At 30.8% G+C, this 19,973-nt stretch overlaps 1 pseudogene; it reads left to right on the top strand.

The window, feature by feature from the left end:
- The window catches only part of LOC139492877 (uncharacterized), a 32,056-nt pseudogene extending 12,083 nt beyond the window's left edge, over positions 1-19,973 (top strand).

Here is a 19,973-nt window from a genome sequence, read left to right as displayed (position 1 = left end):
TAGGTATGTAGACGTACACTATGGTATACACATCATTGCAAAATTCTACCTTTTTTAAAAAGAGATGGTCAATTGCAAGTAACCCACCAAAGAAAAAAGAACTTGTTCAAAAGATGATCTGCTTTTAAAAACCTGTTACAAAATACCATGTAACATTGTTAAAACGATACATTTTAACTGTAGAACTTATTTATTGAAAGATGTTTGCTAATGCCATCCATCCCAAAGGTCGAATTACGGATAGAACTATATTTTATAATAGCTGGGAATTACATCAAACCTACTTCAAGAATTCTAATCTTAGCAAAAATGCCAGTCGTTCATATATTTTATAAAGGCGAAAAACAATCTGAAATGCCAGGGCAAAAATGGTAGCCATCTGAACATCAACAGTATACAAAACAAAATATAAAAACTAGATTTCGCAACACGAACCCCAATAAAGTCGTATGTGATTTCAGGTGCTCAGAAAGGGTATCACTTCTTGCTTTATCTATATTCATTATTTTAGCACTATTCTATAAACATGAAATTAATTGTATTAATATCAGGTAGTATTTTAACGCCTCGTCTCATAATGCATGTAATGTAAATTCGTGAATATATTCTAAAATTACTAATAAAAAATACATCACTTTTCTATCTATCCCAAGTCAGGCTATTCAGACAATATCATGGTGGTTGTTGTTTATACGTGTATTTTAAAGTAAAATAAAAAAAATACTGACCTCTGAGGAAAATTCAATCTGAAAGTCCCTTATCACATTGCAAAATCAAATGACAAAACACATCAAAAACGAATGGACAACAAATTAATGGATTAAACGGTTGTTGAATTCAGGCGGTGTCTGTAATAGTGTCGGATATATGACAATTTTTACCACCGGTGTAACTATATTACTTTATAGTTTAATGCTCGTCAACTTTATACTTGTTTGGCTTTCAAATTATTTTGATCTGAGCGTCATTTATGAAATATTTACACCACAGGATCGATGCCACTGCTGATGGATGTTTGTCCCACAGGGTATCAACAGCCTAGTTGTTCAACTTTATACTTCTTGCAGTATCTAATTATTTTTATTTGAGCGTCTGTCTAGTTCCTAAGGACCCCTTATCAAAGTTCTTGACAATTCGATCAAAGCATCCCGAGAAATTACTATAATATATATTAGCCAAATTTTAACAATATCGTGTACGGTTTCTGAGAAGAAATTATGACAAAAAACTGTATATGGCGAGATAACTCCCATATACAAAAGTGTCGGTTAAAAAGAATAAGTTATGATAGCGCTATAACGGTTCGATGTCGTATACTTAATATCTTGTCCACATTTGCTGAAACAAAACACCAACATTCAAGAAGTAAAAAGAGCGAAACCAAAAACAAAACATAATAAGAACAAAACCACGAAAAGGTAGATGGACCGAATAAACTGACACTTTCTATAATATGTGGCTGTGTGTTACCTATAATCAACATATGTTGATATTTATCTCATGGCCAATCATATCACTCTTTAGTTTATTATAATCACTAATAACGGTTTACAGTTTGGTTATTGATGATATGTCTGTGCAATTCATATTACTAGATATATTTCACTTGACTGAGCGGGGTTTAAGACGTTCGCTTAGTGAAGACCAGTCCATCTATATAGAGGAGTTTTTAGATAAACTCAACAATGAAGTGTACAGTTATTCGTCCCATATCATACACGCAGTTCCTTTGTATACCCGTTTGGTGACACTGATTAGAATTCAATAATTAGTATAACGGCAATCATCCTTATCATACACATTTTCAATAGACTGTCCTTATGAAAATTAAAACATAAGCTCCGCCCCATCAGTTAAAATAACATTGAGGATATACTCTATGCATTTAAAGATTGATGTGAAATAGTGTGTTTAGTAGCTATCATAGTTGTTAATCTGTAGCGTCTTAGTTTGTCTTCTCGCAATACAGTTTCAATATAGTTTCAAATTGTGATTTTATACTTTAAAAAATTAAGAAAACAAGTTTGACTGCCATTAATGATTCTATCTAATTTCAAAATACAATTGTAATTAAATTATAATATATTTTTGCACATAATCAGGAGAAGGTGTTCTAAAGTCTTTTTTTTTCATCTAATGTTTCCCTCATCCTCATTCAAATCTTCTATGGACAATGAACTCTTATTTCTGAAATGAAAATAAAAATATGTTATTATTAAGATACAAGTCCTCATCAGGTACCCATGCCATACTAATGAAGACGCTATAATATCTTCATATATTTTTTTTTGTATTTTGTTTTATGCTGTTTGGGGAGGAGGGGTTGAAGGCTGATTTTCCAAACGATTTTATTAGATAGGGAATACAATAAAATTATATTTAAGGGAAAACGCATTGAAAATAAATTGTCGGTTTAGGAATTTTTATCAAACCAACATTAAAACACGCCGACATGCTTATCTAACATATATCATATAACATAATTAGTATTTGAATTAAATAAGACTTGTATAAATGAGATGAACATTAATTCAAATGTGCAAAGTAAACATTTGATAACAAAATGTGTAAAAATAATATGACAAAATCACTGACCTCTAAAACCTTTGAACAGAACACCTATGCTCTCAAATATTTAGTTATTAATTCAGATTATATTAATTCATTCTCAGTTAGATGAATAAACTGTTTTGATGAAATTAACAGTTGAGTGGTTAAATCCATTTTGAAGCACCTGATTTAATTCCAAATATGTATTGTGTGTATATTCGTTAAATTATGTGTTCTTTTTATGTATCATTTGATGAAACGGTGAAAAAAGAATATGTCTTATCTGTGTCCAATCCAGGGTTGTAAAATAGAGAGAGGGTCAATTGTCTAAAACAAATTATTAATTCACATAATTTGCTGTTCATTATCATTGTTTATTTTTTCGTGACATAATGGGAGGGGTGGTCAAGAAATGCCATACGTGAAAAATATCTATATACAGAATATATGTTATTGGAAAAGATAGACAGATGAGGTTTTTGTTTATAAAGAATGACAACACAGGAAGATTTATTATCAGTTTATGTACTTTATAAAAATAGTTTTTAAAATTTTGTACTTTATCTTGTGGGAAGAAAAGCAATATACATACATTTAAGTTCCATAAAGTATTAAATAGTGTTTTCTTTTCACATATACTATTTTTGAAAGTATGATATTTTTGCATACTGTATTTCAGTAACGACATCAACAGATGTTTCCATTTTATCAGTATTTTTAGAAAGCAGAGCAAAACCTCTTGTTTTCAATAATATCACTATCAAATTAATTCAATTCTCCTGGTCAGTCTTAATCTATTTATGATTATTTTTCTAACTTGAAGTAAGAAAATGAATAACATGTGAATCAATTTTGATCTTACCTTATCATTCCCTGACATCATTTTCCCAACATTACCAATTGCGCTTAAGGGATTAGTAATTGCATTCCCAACTAAGTTTCCTGGATAACTCCCGATAGCTTTTGCTGCATTATCTGAATCGGCAGAGTCTGCAGCAGCAGTGAAAGGAGCAGCTACGACACCTGCAACTGCCGCAACTGGTGCCCAAATTGGCGAAGTAATGACCGTGAAAAACGTTCTAAGACCAGAGTTGTTGTCGGACATTTTCCTTCTGATGTCTTCCAACTTGTAAAGAGTGTATGATGCGCATCGATATTTATATGCAGAAAATATTTCAACATGTGACTGTCAAATTTTGAACCTTTACCTTTGCTTCTGTCGTTAGTAAGCAGTTTAATGCAGATTATATTATCAATAAGTACAACATATTTTGTAGTATTTGAGCCTACCTTTATTTCTATTAATAGAGTGGCAATATCGTTGCACAAACAAGAGTTGAAAATGATGTTTGTTGGTTTCAATCTAATTTAGATTGAAATTCTTTTTATGTTGCTTAAATCAATACCTTGAATAATTTGTTTGAATTCACCATTGGACTTTCTTTACTTGCATTTTCATAATCTAACGCGTTTTGCCTGTCAATACAGAATTTTAATGAATACTTGTTTATTTTCTTCCTTTCAATTATTATAAATACTTAGTGATTATTTCTTTCTAATCTATCTTTATTTTTTGCAGTGTCAGTCGATTTTGAAAGTCGTTGAACGTTCATTTTAAATATTTAAGACAATATATGTATGTCTTAAGCCAAAATCATTATTATCCTTGAATATTTGAAAATTAAAAACAATATTTTTTCTTCTTCTAGAAATTGGTCTATTGCAGCATGTAATAATCACGTTAGCTCGAAAGGTTCCACTGAGTTACAACATGTACAAAATTAGCATCAAGTTCAACGGGTGATATGAATATTTAAATTATACCATGGGATCTTATTTAATCTTAAACGTTAATTATATGCAAGTAACCCTTGTTTTACAGTACTAAGTCCCATCATGTGATCTCCGTCACATAGTTTGTGTCCTTCAGTAACCGGGTTAAGATGAAATTATCAATACTCGGAACAAAGTATTTTTACGTGTTTAATAGATTTGAAACAACTTGAATTGTTATAGTATTTACTTTTCAACCATACATCATGTAGGTTTTGACATATTACCGAATTTAAAATAGTTATCAAAGGAACCAGGATTATAATTTAGTACGCCAGACGCGCGTTTCGTCTACATATGACTCATTAGTGACGCTCATCTCAACATATTGATAAAGGCAAACAAGTACAAGCTTAAAGAGCTTTGGGGATCCAAAATTCCAAAAAGTTGTGCCAAATACGGCTAAGGTAATCTATGCCTGGGATAAGAAATCCTTAGTTTTTCGAAATATTCAAAGTTTTGTAAACAGGCAATTTATAAAAATGACCACATTATTAATATTCATGTCAACATCGGAAAAAAATGCGCAATATGTCAAGTACATTGACTTTGAACCAATTAGATAATTTTTTTCTATTTAGAAACAATAAAAATGATACATTTTCCAAAGTTTCGCTAAGGATATGAAGTGTAAAATAATATATTTTCACTGATGCAAATCATAACTCAAATTAAAGTGTCAACCATACCCCCCCCCCCCCTGTAACTATTGCTTATCAGGGAAATTTCTCAAAAGAAATCCTTCAAAAGTGATTAAAAAAGAGACGAAAGATACCAGAGGGACAGTCAAGCTCATTAGACGAAAATAAACGTAACACGCCATGGCTCAAAATGAAAAAGACACATTAAGTTATGAGCACTTACATTTATGAAAAACAAAAATTTGTATTTTATTCATGTAAACAAAAGTATATACATGATTTATGTACAATTTCTAGGGATTAAGATCAGTTATGAGTAAATATCACACAATTGAGACGTAGACCATCCCTTCTCACATTACGAAGTTTGACTACTGCTCAATATATTAAGTAGCGCATCCGTTCGATCGGTTATATTCGATTGTGCACATGAAAATAAACTCATCATAGATACCAGGATTAAATTTTGTATTTACGCCAGATGCTCGTTTTGTCGAAATGAGCAAACATATAAATTATTATTTAAAACTAATTCAAAATGGTTTCCTTTTATTAAACAATAAATATGATACCTTTTGAAGAGGTTTGTAAGTGATATAAATTATAAATACTTATTGACTGATGCTGTATTGATGGTTTGAAACAACTAAAATTAAAAAACTGAAAAAACATTTCAATTTTAACAATCACAAATTCAAGCAATTTAACAGAATCCTTACCAAAATGATTTTAATGTGGTCTTCGCATACAGTTACAAAATACTTTTTGGGATCGGGATATTTGTAAATGTGACAAGTTATTTCTGCATTGACTTGTTTATCATTTTTATTTCTAACTTACAGATACATTAATAATTGTTTTTATTAAATATTTTCAATAATAATATCCAAAATGCAAATATATACAAATTCTTATTATTAATTTTTTTTCAATAAACGTAAAAGGTGAATGAAACTGGTTATACCTGATCGTATTGGTCTGCCAATTAATAGTATTACAACGAAACTATGAGCATTACAAAGAAATGATAGGAAACAGGAAGTAAGAGACGGATTGTTGTTGTGATTGATAACTGTTAATAAATGACCCAAATTAAACAAGGACATCTCAATCATTAACCACCCTTCATATAAATATATCTTCGTTTGTCTCATAATTTGCAATCAAACATGTTAAGAAAGAACATTAAGTGTAGTGTCCATTCAATTGTTCATACCCTCTCTTGGAAACTATCTTTCAACGCATTTTATTGACCTTACAGAAAAGGATTTATAAAGTTCAATATCCTGAGATTTTTTTAAGCGTTCATTTAATGCAAGTTACATAGTGTTATTGGTTTTTTATACGTTTTATAGTTTTTGTCCTAACATGTGATTGACAAACGCTTCATTAAATATGTTTTTACCTTGAGTAAACGGGTTAAGATGCAAGGAGAAAAATATTCTGTGAAAATTCAACAGCTTAGTATTATAATATTCATACTTCAATGTTATATCATGTAGATTTTGACATTATACCGAATTTGACTACTGCCCAATATGTCAAGCAGTGCATTGAAAAAAGAATAAGATGACTCTTATTCTCGATTATATAACACTAAAATTTCACAAACATACACATTTTTATTTTTAGTTGACCAATTTAGTATTCTTTCCTTGTGTGAAACCAATTACAATTACAGCAATAGTTTTCTTTTACAAACTGTGACTTGGATGGAGAGTTGTCGCAATCATACCACAATTTCTTATATCTATTTTGAGAATGCTGTTAGGGTTTATTTCTACTGATTCAATATAATGATTTGATATTTCTAAAATCAAACAGGTGACGACCATTTCCCTTTTATTTATAACACATCGGGGCAATTAAATAAATCCTGAATTCTTTCTCAAGTGATAAAGTTTCATGTCAACTTATGCGTGTTTGACAAAATATTTTTATTTCAATTTATTTATATGGTGAAATTTTGAAAGCCTTATAATTATTAACTCTGTAAAATATCAGGATTAAGTTCAATTATGATTAAATATCCTATAATTTGAGAAGAAGGACATTCCTTTCTAACTCCAAAGTTCAATCGTTTGTAGAGCTAGTCTTTTTTCAGACATAAATGATTATGTTGGACACTAAATGTGATATCATGCAACAAACTATGTCAGCATTGTATAGTAGAGATTGGCCATTTTTATTCCTTACTCATAGATGAATAGTATATTTAAAAATAGTTGAATGCTGACATATAACGCATAATTTTATGGAAATCAAATTTTTAAAATTCCAATGAATAGATGAAACTTGACGGTGAATGACACACATATAGGCAATAACTGTTTTTATTGGTCAATCACTTGATAGTATTACAACGAAAAGATGAGCCTTAAATAGAACAGATATGAAAAAAGGAAGTAAGAAATAGGATGTTGTTAAAAGGTGATAAATGAATTACACGAATAAAACAAGGACAGATAAATATTATGTGTGTATTTACAATACCATACTAGATATACCAAACATATTCAAAATGTGACCAGTTTACAGAATACAAATTAGACTATACTTCAACACTGTTTAAATCCCCCAAAAATAACCCACTAATTAATTTTTCATTTGCCGTGCGGACGAACCAGCTGGCTTTAAATATTGTATAATCTGGCACATATTTATACAATACATCATTAGAATATTATGCATAAAAGACAAATATTTACATATCTAGATTATTAAAAAATTCTAAAGAACTTTTACTTGAATCTTTTGTATTTCTGTTATAAGTGATGAATGCCATTCAGAAAAAAACAATGAAAAATGGGTTTATGGAAACCTGTAACTCGACGTAATACCGAAACCACTCCCATAGAAAGCGTCAGGTCCTGCCTTAAGAATCAGAATACAAATATTATCAGTCAATAGTTAGAACATAATAATATACATATACACATTTGAAATTTGTAGATTACTACCGAACGTCCACGTCTTGAATCAAGATCTAAAAATCTAACCAGAAAAACATTAACGATACTGCATGCTAAAAACACTGGACTACTCTAAGTCTTGATCAACCGTGTCCATGTCATCGTCTAAATTGTGATTTTGACTTATTTTCACTTCTTTTTTAAAAATCGCAAAAATATATCACCAACATATTTTTTATTTTATTGTCAGTTGTAAAATGTTATAACACTTAAAATTTGGTTGAAAGCGTACATTGATATTAAATGGGAGATGGTTGCCCTCTTATATTCAATATAACACGTATGGTGATCTAAAACTAATGGTACTAGATTCGATTGTAATAATTCTATTCAACCGTAATAATGATTGTTTTCATCATAATATAAATATGGATCGATTTATTTTTTTGTTTACTTTTTCAAATAATTCTTCATTAGTTTCCTACAAATGTTTCACGTCTGATTGTACTAATCTTGTGACTACTTAATCTTAAATAAAAATGTGAACTGTTTCTAAGATTGATAGAATTGAGATAAAGGTATATGTAAAAAATGCCATGAACAATAAGATCCAAAAAAAAACATCAACCAATTGTACAACATAGCAAATGATTATTAATGAAGGTAATTTTCTGTTACATATACTGCTCTACTGAATAATGTGAATGCATTTGATTGATTAAATAGTTATGCGTTACATGAAAATAAAGGAAAAATGATATTGTGAAAGTGTCCTTTATAATATTTGGATGGTTCACGTCACGCAACACAAGCAATAACTAATTATAATTAGATTCAATGCCATCGGTATTTGTGATAATTACACAAGTCAAATTAATAATGATCAGCATTACGTTAAATAGGAATCTATGCAGGGTTTAGATTTATATACATAATGTATGTGCGATTGAACTTGAAGAAAAAGCATACTATTAGAGATATGGCGGTAAGATGATTACCTCCATCAAAAAGGAATAACAGTGAATACAAATACTGGTAGTATATGTGTGGTTTTTAAACATTACAAAAACGTAGGATATGATTATATAGCGTAAAAAAGGAGCTTTTTATTAAAATGTTGTCATTTGTTGTTATATTTCATATTTGTTTTAGCTCAATTGTGCTGACTTGTTTCTCTTAATTCTGAATTAACTTTATGAATATTTAAAACTATAGGTATTATCACGAGGATCAAAATATGTATATGTTAATTGTTAAGGGCTATCATTTATTGTCACACACTGTTGCATTCTTATGAATATAAAGAAAGCTTTTCATAGTTTCAAAAGTGTTCATTTTAGAATAAGTCTATATCAATAACAAAACAAATGATATACAGCTGAAAATATATCCATTGTCACCTTTTCGTAGCTTGACTGCACAAGTTTAATGGAATAATGCAAAACATATCAGATTACCAATCAATGATTTAATATAATAGATCATGACATAAACATTTGAATGGAAATAAGAGTTTAGTAATGGAAATAGTGGTAAGTTTATGGTTGATATTTTATAGAAAATATTATTTATTGATGGGTCTTCTTTAAATGTTTGAGCAGATCTACTCCAAAAAGCTAATAGACAGAATCATTTCTATAGAGCAAGAGAGACGCAAATTAATTATTTTAACATATTCAATTGTTTTGTGTCTTTGTATGAATTTTCTTAAAAAATATACTAAAATTGATGTGAAGGTCAACAATCAGATGCATCTTCCATAATTATTCACTTTTACAGGTTTTCTGAAGAAACTGCAAGCAAAGTACAATATAGCTTGTAAAGAACCATTCAACCAGTGCATTTCAAATTATGATATGTGTTTACTTTGGCAAAGTATTTTTTTATATATTGAAGATTTTCTTATTGATCTTTATTGAATTCGGGCAATTGAAAGATCTTAAAACGGCACAAAATGTCGTTTTCTGACATAACCTATGAAGCTTTCTACTAATGTCCCTTTTGATTTGTTTTATCTGATGATAAAATGAAATCAAATTTTCGAATGACGATTTTAACTATTGCCGTTTAATGTTTATGGTCCTTTATAAGAGTTTGAAAATTGTACTTTATGTTTTCTCCATACATTTTCATATTAATCATTCAGTCAACGATTTTTTAAGTCATGATATGTTGCTAATGATTCCAAAATGGGTGTTAGCAATAATCAGTTTTGCAGTTCATAATTTTTTGTCTCTGGTCGATTCAAACATAGGCCCAGAACGAAGCAAGTCAAACAAGTGTGTTTATGCCTTCGAATACAGAACTCCCTGTTTTAAGTTAATTTAGTCCATTAGATTTTGTTGGACAATGATGTGACTCAATTAAACAAAACATTTAATCGTTGGCTCCGTATATTATAAGTTGTGTATGAAAGAATATAAGCAAAGCTTAAATCTTTAATAATTTATCTACATCACCTTTTCCACTATTTTAATGCAGGGAAAAGTTTTTTGTGTTTTATTTCTGTGAAACGAATTTTATTTTTTATCAGAATATCCAAATGATATGATGATATTTGATGACTGCTGACTGCAAAAGGTCGAATGCACTAGATTAAACATATCGTTCTTGCAGTCATTAATTGAAATCAAAGTTAGTTTACTAATATTCAAACATTGAAATGCATTCAATAACAAATTAAGGTGGTACCTAACAATACAGGGAGATAAGTCTATAAAATTAGCGAAACGTTTTAATTACGTTGCGTTGTTAAAGGAATGTTAAGCTTCTCAATGATCAAAATTAGTGTTTGTCAAACTGCTATATAACCAGTGTAATTTTTCTAATAAATTGGTTGGTTCATTTTTTTTGATTTTTTGATATTTTTGTCAAAGGGTCAAAGTAAATACTTTACCAAAACTTTATGAAAATTAAACGAGCCAAATATATTTTAGTGAAGGTGTTAGGTACCACCTTAATGTAAGTAGAAAAAAAATGAAGGAATTGCAGTAACTTCATATGAGCTTGTACGGTGCAGCTTCTTGGTATGTATCATACTCTAACCAAATTAACAACCAGTCAAAATAATAAAATCTTGATTGAGGCACATTCGAAAAATTTACAAATTGACGTCTATTACTTTGATCGAAATGCTGTCTGAGAGTTTCGAATTGCAATATACAGACATGTTTTTACAACATTATGTAGAAAAGTAACATGTTTCAATTCTGATTACAATGTGTCTTTTTTTTATTAATCAAGGAGTATACGGACGGGAAGATGATGCTTGAATACTGTTTCACTGCAATATTGGGAATACTTATAGTTTTTTTCTGTACAAAATGTATATGTTTTTTTAGAGGTAAGATTTTTTCAGTTTGCACTTACAATGGTTGGCCATGGTACTGTTGACTTATGATTCGTCTCCAGACTTCCTTTTAAAAGTCAAAAGTTTGCAATTAAATAAAACATTTTTTTTTATCAGAGGTGTGATATCATAAATGATAAACGTACGTGTTAAATCAAATACATTTAACCATTTACTTTCACTAAGCAAAGATGATATACTTAAACATGTCGTTGCTGAACGTCTGACAGAAAATGTATGTTATTGCATACTCAGATCAAGAAGGTGTCGGACTTTTTTTCATATTATATGAGGGTACCTGGTTTTGGACTATATATGCTTATAATCACGGCCTGAGGCATATTGAAATCAAAATGAATGTTTGATAGCATGGTACAGATGTAAAAAAATATATACTAATGTTTGGACGAGATCAGAAAATGCATCAAGACCATCAATCACAGGGAGCATACACAAATTATTCTAAACATATAATTACATGGGGGAGCTCGTCTGTTTAGAGCGGTGAACTGGTACAACATAATACATATCAATTAAAGGGGTTATTATTTTAATAATTACTTTTCCAGGAAACAATTCTAAACCGTTGCCTCAGAAAGAAGCAAATTTTCTTCGGATTTATTTACTGAGTCACAAGCATGCAACGAATGCTTTACGATTTGTCTTCGATACACATGTTCCAAAATCATTACTCACAATGCATTTAAGCAAATATAGCACATTTCCTTGGAGAAAAGATGAAAGAAGTATACTTTTTCCGGGTAAGTATTCATAATCTGAACATTTTTGTATTTACAAGTTTTATTCTGGTTTTTGTTTTGAATTCTTTATAAATAATGCAAAGCATCGTATATAATGTTGAGAACGAGCATAGCGTTTATTTCCTTTATTTACTTGAGTGGTCCTACCGAATTAAACTTATCGCCATGTGTTCACTTACATGGACAAAACGACGGGCGCCACATGTGGAGCAGGATCCGATTGCTAAAGATATTACCTTAACCTACACACTCAAGTCTTTTTTCTGTAAAGAAAATAAATATGTAACAATTACTGCAAGTTAAGGACAATAACAATCAAAACCAAAGGACATTTACATTAACAGTTATAAATAATAATTAAGAAACAACACGAACTCCACTAAAAACCGAGAGTGATATCAGGTGTTCCGGAAGGGTAAGCATTTCCTACACCGTATACGGCACCCGTCGTGTTATTTCTTTGTTCAGTTCGGTAATGATGGAAGGTTCTTATGACTGAGGAAGAATATCATATATGATTTCTGACACACTTTTGTCATAATGGCCAATCAGCTCATGATGGCGACCGTAAAATTTTTGAGTGATGACCTTAATTTGATTGGTTCATAGCCCTTATTATTAATTATTCCACATTGTTTTCAATTGTTGATCTTGGAGAATCATTATGTTCATTTCATATTAGCATTTATCTGTCTTCATGGAACCCAAGTATTAACATTTCAGACAATTAGTTAACATTAATTAAATATAATACAACATTTATTTAAAAAATGTAAAATACTCAATTATGTTAAACAGTTATTCACAGTGTTTTTAAATATATAATTACGTTTTAAAGCGGCCAAAGAGGTTTACAACTTTCTAATAACTTCTATTCAGTTATAAATAATGATCTCGTATTAAAGTCAACATATTGACTGCTGTAGTTTTTTTTTATGATAAGAGCAAAGATGATTAAAGTTTCAGATAACCGCTTTTGTAGAGAAGATATATGGATTTGTTTGTTTTGTTCTGCTGTCAACTATATGAAAATATAAACTAATGTTCAATTTGCCTTATTATACAAATGAAAGTCAAACTGATCGTGTTTTACGTCCGTCCGTCAATTGCATAAACCCAGGAATTAAAATTCAGTACGATTTGGTAAATAAATGAGGCGGTTCAAAACTGTTGAAAAAATAACAAATCAAATATAAGAAATAAATATTTGTATCATATCATTTTTTTTTTTTTTATAAGTTTCAGGTGGACAAGCTAAAAGTACTGACTTTGACTCATCTCTGCTATATAAACTTATAAGAAATACTCTCAATCACAAAATTGCTCCACCAACAAGAGGATGGGGATCAACCCCGTTATCTGGAGAAAAATCAGAAGCAGACGACATAGAAAGAATTCGTAACTATAGAAACAAACTCGCACATAATACAGAATTCAAAATATCAAAAAAACAATATCAGAATCAATGGAACGAACTTTCTCAGGTATTCTAGTTTGGTAAATGTTCAAACTTATTTGTTTAAAAAACCAAAACTAAAACTGAAATTGATTAGGGAAAGTGTCAAAAAGAGGGGCGATAGATACCGGAGGGACAGTCAAAAACTAATAAATCGAAAATAAAATGACAACACCATTGCTTAAAATGAAAAAGACAAACAGACAAATGATAATACACAAGAACAAAACATAGAAAATTAAAGACTGAGCAACACGAACCCCGCCAAAAACTGGGGATGATCTCAGGTGCTCTGGAAGGGTAAGCAGATTCTGCTCCACATGTGGCACCCGTCATGCTGCTTACGTTATTAAAAAAGAGACAACAACCCGATCAAAAGTATAATCCCTGATAATCTACATACTACAATGTAGTAAATCCAAAACCATATAAGTACACTATAACTCGTTTCAATGGATTGCATGACCATATCTATAAAATGTGGAACCTTTTAATATTTAGATCAAGAAAGAGCATACGATTTATCGCACATACCTATATCTGATTACCAGAATTTAAAAACAGACAACAAAACAATACACAGCAAACAAAATAGGGTCCATCAATGAATTTTGATTCTTATCTGGGTTTTTTTGTTATAGTGTTAAACATGACAACTTTTGTTAATAATGGTTTAAATTTTATGCAAAATAACTATAAGAATATTAGTAACTTGAGAATAACATCAACAACAGCTACAGTTGTACATTTTTTTAGATAAGTGTTTGATGTCCCTTTAAATTAAGATATTAATCAATTTGACAGATTAATAAGGGCAAGGACATAAGGCTGCCATCGCTGTGTAAAGTACTAGTTCAGTGTAAATGGACTTCATACTAAACTCAAAAACACATTTAACTGTGTGAATTGCAATGTGTTTGGTTATTTTTTTCTACATTGACTATAAGTAATATAAAGAACAAGGGTTGAGATCTCTATAAATATATTTAACCCCGCTGCTTTTTGGTCGTCCATTTTTATTGACCTAGTACAGAATAAATTGTAGGGGCCAGCTTAAGCCCGTCTCCGAATGTGTGATTTTCTCGCTGTGTTAAAGACCAAATGATGGCCTTCAGCTGTTTGTTTTTTGCTCTTTGGTCTGGTTGTTATCTCTTTGATACATTTCCAATTCCCATTCTCAAAATTAATTTCATTATCAAAACTGTTAGTTTGAAATATGATCAGCTGAACATTTCTTTTAATAAAACTTGTGTAAAAATCACCAATTCAATCTAATTTATCAAAAGAGTAAACCTATTTGCATAATTTGTCAACTCTTTTGTAATATCAGAGGCCAGATGATGACTCTTAAAATACCTCCTCCTTTAGTATCAAAGTTGATGCGGAAAAAATGTGCTCGTTTTCTTACCGACTTGTTACTTTATTCATATTAGGTTTCATAATTCGAAAGCTTTTGAGGAAGAATGGGAAAAAATATTACAAAACTTATATTCCACAGTTGGAAAAAAAATGTGTTTAATCATTTTAGTTCTTAAGGTTTATGTACCCTTCTGTAGCCATTTTTGTACGAACTTTTCAAACTTCAATTGTATCAAAACTACAGATATAATTAATAATAGAGATAGGCCATTTTGTACATATTCCAAGGGGAAACTTGATGCAAAGCATTATTTTTTACTGTTCCATTGCATTTAATAGAAAAAGAGGACTTTGTGGCAAATAAATCAAGATTTTTATAGAAAATCCACAGCCTTTATCCTTGTACTCTCATATTTGGCAATTTGATAACTGATAGATATAGGATTATTGCATGCAGTGCTAGCATTGATTTCCTTAAAACAAGTTTATAAATGTAGTTATTGGTTAAGACAAGTATAAATATAGCCAAAATCAAGTACACCTTTTAGGGTGCGCTCGACTTTAGTGACTCAGCACGAGGTGTTTAGGAATTTACAGGTTACTTAGAACTTTTTGTAAAAAAATAAACACTAGCACATCATAGAAAATCAAGTGAGTAATTTATGTTTCAAATTTTATAACAAAAATCTCTGTATTAAAGGCTGTGGATTTTCTATAAAAATCTTGATTTATTTGCCACAAAGTCCTCTTTTTCTATCCAATGCAATGAAACAGTAAAAAATAACTCTTTACATCAAGTTTCCCCTTGGAACATGTACTAAATGGCCTATCTCTATTATTTATTATATCTTTAGTTTTGATACAATTGAGGTTTGAAAAATTCGTACAAAAATGGCTACAGAAGGGTACATAAACCTTAATATAAATACGAACATGTGGTAGGATTGCGTTTACCTGTTTCCATCATTTGTTTTGAAGTATGTCTTTGGGTTTTTAATTAATATTTACAGAGTGAGGTATGATCCAATGATTTGGAACGCATATAGATATACACATAAATTCATCTTAAAAACACATGCATTGACACATTGTTCATATTTGTAACGTCATTATAAACACATTAAAGAAAAATAACCTGCCACAAAAAGTACAAACGAAAACGATTCTTATCTAATATAGTATTATATTCCCTATCATGGAAGTCATAAGATGTAATTCATAAGAAATATATCTTAATTTAGGCTGTTAACAGATTGAGTCAAAAAACTTTGAAAACCGAGATTACAGAACTAGAATACGCTCAGTTTAAAGGATCTCAGAAAAATGAAATAGAAAGTATGAAAAAACATATTTCCAAGATGAAAGATGAGATATGTGAACTTCAAAATGAACTGTATACCTGTCATGATGAAATAACAGAAATTGAAGATGCTGTTATTTACTGCAGAAAGGATATAGAAGAAATAAATGAACGACATATTCCTCGTCACAATAGAAGTAAGTTGATAATGTTCACTGCTATGTTTAAAAATAACCGGAAATTGTTTGTAGTATATTTTTTTAATAAACCTTTCTGATTTGAATTCCGAGAAGGGAAACGGATTTATTCTGACATCGGAGGTTGCATTTTAGATCGGACATTCCTATTGTTTATATTCAACAAAATTAACAAATATCAACTTTTTTTTATATTTAAGAATGCCAACTTACATTATTGGAAGATTGGAAAAGAAATGATATTCTATTCTGCGACGAAACACGGGGATACAAAGCAGCGTTTGAAGAGGCTAATAAACATAACATTGTGACATTCATTGGCGGTCCTGGTTCTGGTAAAACTGCGACAGCAAGACATATAGCATTACTATTCGAAAGGCTTGGTTGGGAGGTTGTTCCTGTGTGTAAAGAGGAGGAAATCATACGATATGGGAACTGTAATATTCGACAAGTGTTCGTGTTAGATGATATCTTAGGTGTTTTTGCTTTAGATATGACGAGATTTAATAATATAGCTTCAAGCGAGAAAAGCATTATTAGGTCACTTAGTAATAGTAAGTCAAAGCTTTTACTTACTTGTCGAAAGACAGTTTATAATGAGGCTATCGTATTAAAACTATTTGTTTTCCAAAATATAGTTGATCTAGAAAACATGAACAATGAATTAAATGAACTAGAGAAGATGAAAATCCTTAAAACCCATTGTTCAAAGGCAGGCGTCGACGAAAAGTTCTATACTAACTTATCTCTAATGAATGCAAAAATAATGGTTCCATTTTTGTGTCAACTATTTGCAGTTAATGTAAACTACCAAATCATTGGCTCAAAGTTTTTTGCAAGGCCATTTGAAATTCTACTAGAAGAAATGAGCAAACTACAAAAGACAAATACCGCACAATACGCATCATTGGTGTTATGTCTAGTCAACAACAAACAATTGTCAATTGACACTATGCCTTCAAAGCAAGTTAAGAAAATGATTTACAACTCTTGTGGATTAGATCGAGGAACAGCAGATAGAAAGATATTCGATGCTTTAACTTATATTGAAGATACTTTTGTAGTGAAGTTTGAAAACAAATTTTCATTTATCCATGATTCAATTTACGAAACCGTTGCATACCACTATGGACAAGAATTTCCAGAACACATATTGGAGTTTATGCCAAGTAACTTTATAGCCAATAAAGTTGTTGTAGATGGGAACCCTTCATTTGATGATTTAAGCATTAAGATTAAAGAAAGACACTTTTCAAAATTAGCTGAAAGACTTTATTCAGATCTAGAATCAAACAAACTGTTTGATGTTTTTATGAACAAGGCACTTAAATATCAGCCATTCCTTAATGTGTTCTTTCAGTTGATAAAAAAGAAATCATACGAGGTCTTTAAGAATACATTTTTTACTCCAAGGACTGGTAATTGTGAACATTTAATAGATTACGAAGACAAAGCGGGGAGAACGTTTGAGAATATGTATCGTGATGAAACCGTTAGGAGAGAACTATTAACAGATAAAAGAGTACAAGAACAACAAGAAAAACGAGAACAACATAACGGCATATACGGCAATGACGTCACTCATACAATCAGAATGATAAGTTGGGTTGTTTATTACGGGCACACTCACCTTTTACAAGAAATTGTTAATCATGTTCATGATCATAACGATTCTACTGACATCGTTTTCGGTTCAAATATAGAAGAACAAGCCAGATTACTGATATTGTCTGTTTACAATGGCGATCCATGTTTGGTGGAACTAATATTAAGGTATGTGAAAAAAGAGAGCATAGACGCTACACCTACGTATATGTCCGACATCGACTACCTTGAAGATAATTATCATAGGACTATCGAACCTCTAAATGCAGCATGTCACTATGGCTATTTGCAAATTGTAAAACTATTAGTACAGTCTGGTGTAAATGTCAACTTGTGTGAGTATCACGAGTTTCCGTTAAGTGTTGCAACAGAGAATGGAGATTATGAGATTGTTAAATACTTAGCTGAAAACGGTGCAGATGTAAACGCTTTTAAACCCCGTGTTGATATCACAGATGGTAGTGCACCACCCTTATATATAGCTTCAGCGTATGGATATACTGCTATAGCTAACTGTCTTGTACAAAACGGGGCCGACGTGAACAAGGACATGTTCTCTAAAAGGACACCTTTATTGGAAGCTTCAATTCGGGGTGTCATAGACATCGTAAAAATGCTTGTTGAAAACGGCGCAGATGTCAACTTTTGCGAGTACCAAAAAAAATCACCACTATTTACTGCCTCGGAAGCTGGCCATTCAGACATTGTTTCGTATTTGGTTAAAAGTGGTAGTGATATTAACTAATGTGACATTTATGGTAAATCACCGCTTTTAATATCAATTGAAACTGGTCATTTTGATGTCGTTCAAATATTGATTATCAATAATTGTAAAATAAATACCCAAGAAACGGGTTACACATTACCACTTACATTTGCATTAATGCAAGGGAATGTCGAAATAGCAACCTATCTTATCCAAAAGGGTGCAGATTACAACATGCAAAATGAATATGGAGTAACGTCTATGCAACTTGCTCTATGGAAGAATCATACAGAAATACTGCAACAGATTATATCACTTGAAAATGAAATAAGACCGATACCACATAGCGGCAACTATATATTATATAAGCTGTTAGAAGATATGCACCATTTTAAGGTATCACCGGAAACAATTTCCAGTACAAATATGTCCAGCGAAGCTGAAGGACGGAACTATATGAATTATAGTGTAGCTCTTCTTACATTCATTTGTAAATTTGCCGATGAAGATGACTTAAAACATTTATATGAGCTTGGATTATGTAGTAAATACGATGTTGAAAAGGAACAGGCACTCTTATTATTAAAAATAATAACTAATACAGACGTGACCAAACGTGTTGACAAGGTCAAATCATTGCTTGACGTTGGAATATCATCTGATGTTCGGAATCAAGTATATGTTTATCTTTTAAAACAAACAATAACTATCTTAGACCAAAGGAGAAATGAGATGAGGGAAAATGAAAAGAAATGGAACAATAATCCTCAAGAGATGTTCTTTAAGACCTTGAGCGAGACACTAGGAAGTCGACAAAATTCAATTCCGATGAAGAATCTGATAGACTATAATGTTGAAGTCGAAGAATATTCTTCTATTATGACTTTACTAAAACAAAGGACAAGACGATTATCTTTTTAATAGTGACCCTCTACGATGTCATCGACATCTTTCATCGTCAGCTCTTGCTTCTACTACTTCTTCCACTACTCTTATACGACAACCATATCTTTAATTGACAATGTTGCTATTTTACTTCTACGTATAAACTAATTCTGCTTAAACTAAAACTAAAGCATCTACAAAATACAACTTAAACTATTTTGACATGGAACGAAAAGTTTTATTCACTTAATAAAACATTTTAATTCAAAGGTTTAACATCATTTACCAAGGACGAAATTATACAAAATCATAAATCTGTCCTTCTTTCTTTTGGTATCAACATCAAAGAAAACGAAGAAAATTTACCTTCCTTATACTGGATACCTAAATTACACAAAACTCCATACAAAGAACGATAC

The sequence above is a fragment of the Mytilus edulis genome, chromosome 10, assembly GCF_963676685.1.
Source record: "Mytilus edulis chromosome 10, xbMytEdul2.2, whole genome shotgun sequence".
In the NCBI taxonomy this organism is placed as follows: Eukaryota; Metazoa; Mollusca; class Bivalvia; order Mytilida; family Mytilidae; genus Mytilus; species Mytilus edulis.
The sequence above is the reverse complement of the archived record's forward strand: the minus strand, read 5'-3'. Positions and strand labels throughout refer to the sequence as shown.